Here is a 6355-nt window from a genome sequence, read left to right as displayed (position 1 = left end):
TTGGAATTGAAATAGAATTGACCCCAACCCTGCTTCCAATGGAAACCGACTCCAAACTGCACTTAAACATGAAACTTAGTGGATGAACCCTTCTTTCTGATTGGCAAAATAGGGTGTAATGGAACTGCTGTAGATATTAATGACATAACATAAGCAAAATATATGTTTTCCATGAAGAGACCGCACACTGCTATCTATGCTCTCATGTAGTTTAACGACACTGTTTCAACCCATAGGAGACCAAGTGAAGCCCTAAGGTTGGAAACATTGTCAAACTATAGAGAAGCATCGAATAGCAGTGTTTTTTTTATTTAAACACTTTTAAAAAATATGTTCTATGATCTCCAACACCTGCTTTAAACAGTCATATTTTCCAATAATGACAAAAGATAAGGAAATGCTCCTGGATGTAATACAGGTGGGTCAGCTAACTTCACACAGGTACGTGAGGTGAGTTTAAGGCCTAGACCTTGGACAGAACACAGATGGCTACCTGTTCCCTGGTGTTGTACAAACACCTACATCACAGTCGGTCCAGACCAGACAGGAATCCCTGATGAATGACTCCCTGGTGGATAATTCCATCCTTGCTAATTCTTTCAAGATTCCAGGAATCTTCCAACTTGGATTTCTGGGAAACTATGGTATTTTGGAAAAAGTTACCAGAAATTTGCATTCCTAGATAGGTCAGGTGGGGGGGGTCCTTCCAAGTCCTCAAGGTATAACACAGAGACAGGAATATTCCATCAGTACGGACTGACACTAACAGACTGAAAACATGCTGAGTCTCTCTCTCTCTCACTCTCTCACTCACTCACTCACTGGGATTTTCGGTGAGACGCCATGTCCCCAGTCTTTAAAGTAACTGTCCAGTGAAAATCACACTTTTAAAAGTTAATATTCTGATAACTCATACCCAAATAATGTTGTTGACTAGTCCTATACTTGTATCGTATAGGACTGTAACCTCACCTCAAACTTGCATCTCAAACAGACGGTTTCAAAAATGTTAGTTATTTCCACACAGACCATGATGTCAGGTTGGCTTATTGGCTGAGCTGGCCAATCAGCGGTCTACGCGCATGAATAGCTTTAATGAGCGGTAAACATTAGCCTTCTCCTAGTGTCTCGTAGCCTAGTGGAAACAGCCTGATTGCTGCATTCACCATTCTGTGTACAGAATGGTGAATGTAGCGATCAGGCTGGTTCCACCGGGCTAAGTATCAGGAATCAAGGTAAGACCCAGAAGCAGACACGTCGAATTGACAATGGTTTAATATTCCAACAGGGGCAGGCAATAGACAGGTCAAGGCAGGCAGTGGTCAATAATTCAGAGGTGGGGGAAAGGTACAGGATGGCAGGCAGGCTCAGGGTCAAGGCAGGTAGAGGTCAACAATTCAGAGGTGGGGCAAAGGTACAGGTCGTCAGGCAGGCAGAGTGGTCAGGCAGGCAGAGTGGTCAGGCAGGCAGGCTCAGGGGCAGGACAGGCAAGGGTCAAAACCAGGAGGGCGAGAAAAAGGAGAGACTGGAAAAAGCAGGAGCTGAGAACAAAAACACTGGTTAACTTGACAAACAAGACGAACTGACAACGGACAAACAGAGAACACAGGTATAAATACACAGGGGATAATGGGGAAGATGGGCGACACCTGGAGGGGGGTGAAGACAATTACAAGGACAGGTGAAACAGATCAGGGTGTGATGCTAACTCTCCTGTGACAGCCTAGCGATCAGTCTGGTTCCACCAAGCTGTCACTTGAAGAGGGTGTCATGCACCCCAATAAATCTGAGGCGGTACAGTATGTGAGGATGGCTGGGGGATGGTCCAGAGGGGGGCTATCTCCCCCATCCTGAAGTTGGAGAACTTAACATTTTTCAAACACCTGGAGCAGTTTTTCCTGCAATCTAAAGCCACAATCATTATGCTTAATTCTATGTAAATAAAATATAGATGTTTATTTTTCTGCATATCTAAACATAGGCTACCTTTTGAGCTGTCTGTACCCTCCTGAATGGCGGTTATTATTTTAAAGAAACTAAATACGCTTCTCAAAACAAATCAAATTGTATTTGTCACATGCGCCGAATACAACAGGTGCAGGTAGACCTTACAGTGAAATGCTTACTGACACACCCCTTAACCAACAATGCAGTTTTAAGAAAGTACCTAAAACAGTAAGAAATAAAGGTAACACCTCTCTCTGCTAAAATCTGGGTAAAAGATTGACAGGAATGTGAGTCTTATTCAGTACATTTAGTAATTGCTTGGTTTTCTAAAGTCTACCAACCTTGCCAGCAGGCATGCCAGCTAAGATAGTTAGACAAGCTAGCTAGTCTAACTTCATTGATAGACTAAAATGGCTTCTTGGTAGCAAGAGTTTTGGAGATCGGGAACCTATCTGGGCTAGCTAAAGCCAACTTCATAAAATTGATAGGTGTCTATTACTGATAATAAAATAATAATAGATCCACTTCCGTTCAAATGTTAGGTGTCACTTAAAAATGTCCTTGTTTTTGAAAGAAACACATTTTTTGTCCATTAAAATAACATCAAATTGATCAGAAATATGGTGTAGACATTGTTAATGTTGTAAATGACTGTTGTAGTTGGAAATGGCTGTTTTTTAATGGAATATCTACATAGGTGTACAGAGGCCCATTATCAGCAACCATCACTCCTGTATTCCAATGGCACATTGAGTTAGCTAATCCAAGTTTATCATTTTAAAACGCTAATTGATCATTAGAAAACCCTTTTGCAATTATGGTAGCAAAGCTGAAAACTGTTGTACTGATTAAAGAAGCAATAAAACTGGCCTTTAGACTAGTTGAGTATATGGAGCAGCATTTGTGGGTTTGATTACAGTCTCAAAATGGCCAGAAACAGACACCTTTCTTCTGAAACCCATCAGCCTATTCTTGTTCTGAGAAAGGAAGGCTATTCCATGCGAGAAATTGCCAAGAAACTGAAGATCTCGTACAACGCTGTGTACTACTCCCTTCACAGAACAGAGCAAACTGTATCTAACCAGAATAGAAAGAGGAGTGGGAGGCCCCGGTGCACAAATGAGCAAGAGGACAAGTACATTAGAGTGTCTAGTTTGAGAAACAGATGCCTCACAAGTCCTCAACTGGCAGCTTCATTAAATAGTACCCGCAAAACACCAGTCTCAACGTCAACAGTGAAGAGGCGACTCTGGGATGCTGGCCTTCTAGGCAGAGTTCCTCTGTCCAGTCTTAACATCAAAAGTGAAGAGGCGACTCTGGGATGCTGGCCTTCTAGGCAGAGTTCCTCTGTCCAGTCTTAACATCAACAGTGAAGAGGCGACTCTGGGATGCTGGCCTTCTAGGCAGAGTTCCTCTGTCCAGTCTTAACATCAACAGTGAGGAGGCGACTCTGGGATGCTGGCCTTCTAGGCAGAGTTCCTCTGTCCAGTCTTAACATCAACAGTGAGGAGGCGACTCTGGGATGCTGGCCTTCTAGGCAGAGTTCCTCTGTCCAGTCTTAACATCAACAGTGAGGAGGCGACTCTGGGATGCTGGCCTTCTAGTCAGAGTTCCTCTGTCCAGTCTTAACATCAACAGTGAGGAGGCGACTCTGGGATGCTGGCCTTCTAGGCAGAGTTCCTCTGTCCAGTCTTAACATCAACAGTGAGGAGGCGACTCTGGGATGCTGGCCTTCTAGTCAGAGTTCCTCTGTCCAGTCTTAACATCAACAGTGAGGAGGCGACTCTGGGATGCTGGCCTTCTAGGCAGAGTTCCTCTGTCCAGTCTTAACATCAACAGTGAGGAGGCGACTCTGGGATGCTGGCCTTCTAGGCAGAGTTCCTCTGTCCAGTCTTAACATCAACAGTGAGGAGGCGACTCTGGGATGCTGGCCTTCTAGGCAGAGTTCCTCTGTCCAGTCTTAACATCAACAGTGAGGAGGCGACTCTGGGATGCTGGCCTTCTAGGCAGAGTTCCTCTGTCCAGTCTTAACATCAACAGTGAGGAGGCGACTCTGGGATGCTGGCCTTCTAGGCAGAGTTCCTCTGTCCAGTCTTAACATCAACAGTGAGGAGGCGACTCTGGGATGCTGGCCTTCTAGGCAGAGTTCCTCTGTCCAGTCTTAACATCAACAGTGAGGAGGCGACTCTGGGATGCTGGCCTTCTAGTCAGAGTTCCTCTGTCCAGTCTTAACATCAACAGTGAGGAGGCGACTCTGGGATGCTGGCCTTCTAGGCAGAGTTTCTCTGTCCAGTCTTAACATCAACAGTGAGGAGGCGACTCTGGGATGCTGGCCTTCTAGGCAGAGTTCCTCTGTCCAGTCTTAACATCAACAGTGAGGAGGCGACTCTGGGATGCTGGCCTTCTAGGCAGAGTTCCTCTGTCCAGTCTTAACATCAACAGTGAGGAGGCGACTCTGGGATGCTGGCCTTCTAGGCAGAGTTCCTCTGTCCAGTCTTAACATCAACAGTGAGGAGGCGACTCTGGGATGCTGGCCTTCTAGTCAGAGTTCCTCTGTCCAGTCTTAACATCAACAGTGAGGAGGCGACTCTGGGATGCTGGCCTTCTAGGCAGAGTTTCTCTGTCCAGTCTTAACATCAACAGTGAGGAGGCGACTCTGGGATGCTGGCCTTCTAGGCAGAGTTTCTCTGTCCAGTGTCTCTCTTCTTTTTCTTAATCTTTTATTTTTATTGGCCAGTCTGAGTGTTAGGTATGTGTAACTGGCTGTACGGGAGTCAGGCGCAGGAGAGCAGAAGTTGGGTAGACAAAGGAGCCTTTTATTTCAGGGGAAACAAAACACACGGCACTAAGAACACTAAACACTATGGGTTGACATAACCCAGCGCAAACCAGTCTAGCGTGCACATACACGAAACAACAAACAATGCCACACACAGACATGGGGGGGAACAGAGGGTTACAAACACGTCTATTACTGAGGGAATTGAAACCTGGTGTGTCGGAAAACAAGACAAGACAAATGAAAAGTGGATCGGCGGTGGCTAGAAAGCCGGTGACAAGGAGAGGAACCGGCTTCGGGGGAAGTCGTGACACTGAGATTTGGCAAGAGGCGTGCGTCACTACAGTCCCTGGGTCGAATCCAGACTGCATCACATCTGGCTGTGATTGGGAGTCTCAATAAATAAATAAATGTAATTGCTTAGAGATATAGAATAGAAAAACAAGTCATGTGTTGTAAGTAGCTTGCCCTGGTCAATGTCCTAATAGTTACAGTCCTAATGAAGGTCTCTCCTATCATTCTAGGCAGACTCTGGAGGCCCCCTGAACTGCCCAGGTCAACGGTCAGTGCCAAGTCCATGAAGTGACCAGCTTTGTGTCTGGTTTCGGGTGCAACACCAACCGCAAGCCGACAATCTTCACCCGCATGTCTGCCTACATCAGCTGGATGAATGGAGTAAGTTTGTCTAGGGACAGGAATTCCTTTTTTGACATAGAGATGAATATGGGCAATTCCTACCACTTGAGCTATTGAATGATTTTGATGTAGATTTGTAATAGTGTGGGGCTTAGATTGGAACACTCCCTTTAGTGATAAGCAAAGACAGAGACAGTATGTAATCACTGAGCTTTGGGTTCTTGATGTTCAATTGAATGTCCCATTTTTATAAATTTTTAGAGCCAAAATATCTGAGTCCCAGTTCTAATTGATTACCTTTCCTCTGCAGATCATGGGTGGAAAAGGAGCATGACCTTCGAGCAGACAGACAGTACCCAAGGGACTGTTCCGGAACCACCACCAACCCTGCTCAACCTCATCCACATGCTGCTGTAAAAGTTCATTGAACTTAAACTTTAGAGTTAAACCTTTCTCATGTCTATTTTGTTTTACTGTACTGTACACCCATATCATTGAGTAAATGAAATACAGTCCAGACTGATAACATGCACTACATGGCCAAAAGTATGTGGACACCTTCTCGTCAAACATCTCATTCCAAAATCATGGGCATTAATATGGAGTTGGTTCCCCCTTTGCTGCTATAACAGCCTCCACTCTTCTTGGAAGGCTTTCCACTAGGTGTTGGAACATTGCTGTGTGGACTTGCTTCCATTCTGCCACAAGAGCATTTGTGAGGTCGGGCACTAATGTCAGGCGATAAGGCCTGGCTCGCAGACGACGTTCAAATTCATCCCAAAGTTGTTCGATGGGGTTGAGGTCAGGGCTCTCTAAAGGCCAGTAAAGTTCTTCCACACCGATCTCGACAAACCATTTCTGTATGGACCTCACTTTGTGCACAGGGGCATTGTCATGCTGAAACAAGAAAGAGCTGCAGGGTGATTCACATCATTGAGAGAGCTGCAGGAGTGTGATTCACATCATTGAGAGACCTCACTACCCTCTGGAGAG

At 45.4% G+C, this 6355-nt stretch overlaps 1 long non-coding RNA gene across 1 annotated transcript; it reads left to right on the top strand.

Moving 5' to 3' along the window:
• Nucleotides 1-1171: 1171 nt before the first annotated feature.
• On the top strand, nucleotides 1172-5814 carry LOC109890308 (uncharacterized). Its single transcript, XR_004210110.1, has 3 exons — nucleotides 1172-1235; nucleotides 5251-5401; nucleotides 5673-5814. It is a non-coding gene; the product is annotated as an uncharacterized LOC109890308 (long non-coding RNA).
• Nucleotides 5815-6355: the final 541 nt, after the last annotated feature.

This window comes from Oncorhynchus kisutch, linkage group LG5, assembly GCF_002021735.2.
Source record: "Oncorhynchus kisutch isolate 150728-3 linkage group LG5, Okis_V2, whole genome shotgun sequence".
NCBI classification, from domain to species: Eukaryota; Metazoa; Chordata; class Actinopteri; order Salmoniformes; family Salmonidae; genus Oncorhynchus; species Oncorhynchus kisutch.
The sequence above is the reverse complement of the archived record's forward strand: the minus strand, read 5'-3'. Positions and strand labels throughout refer to the sequence as shown.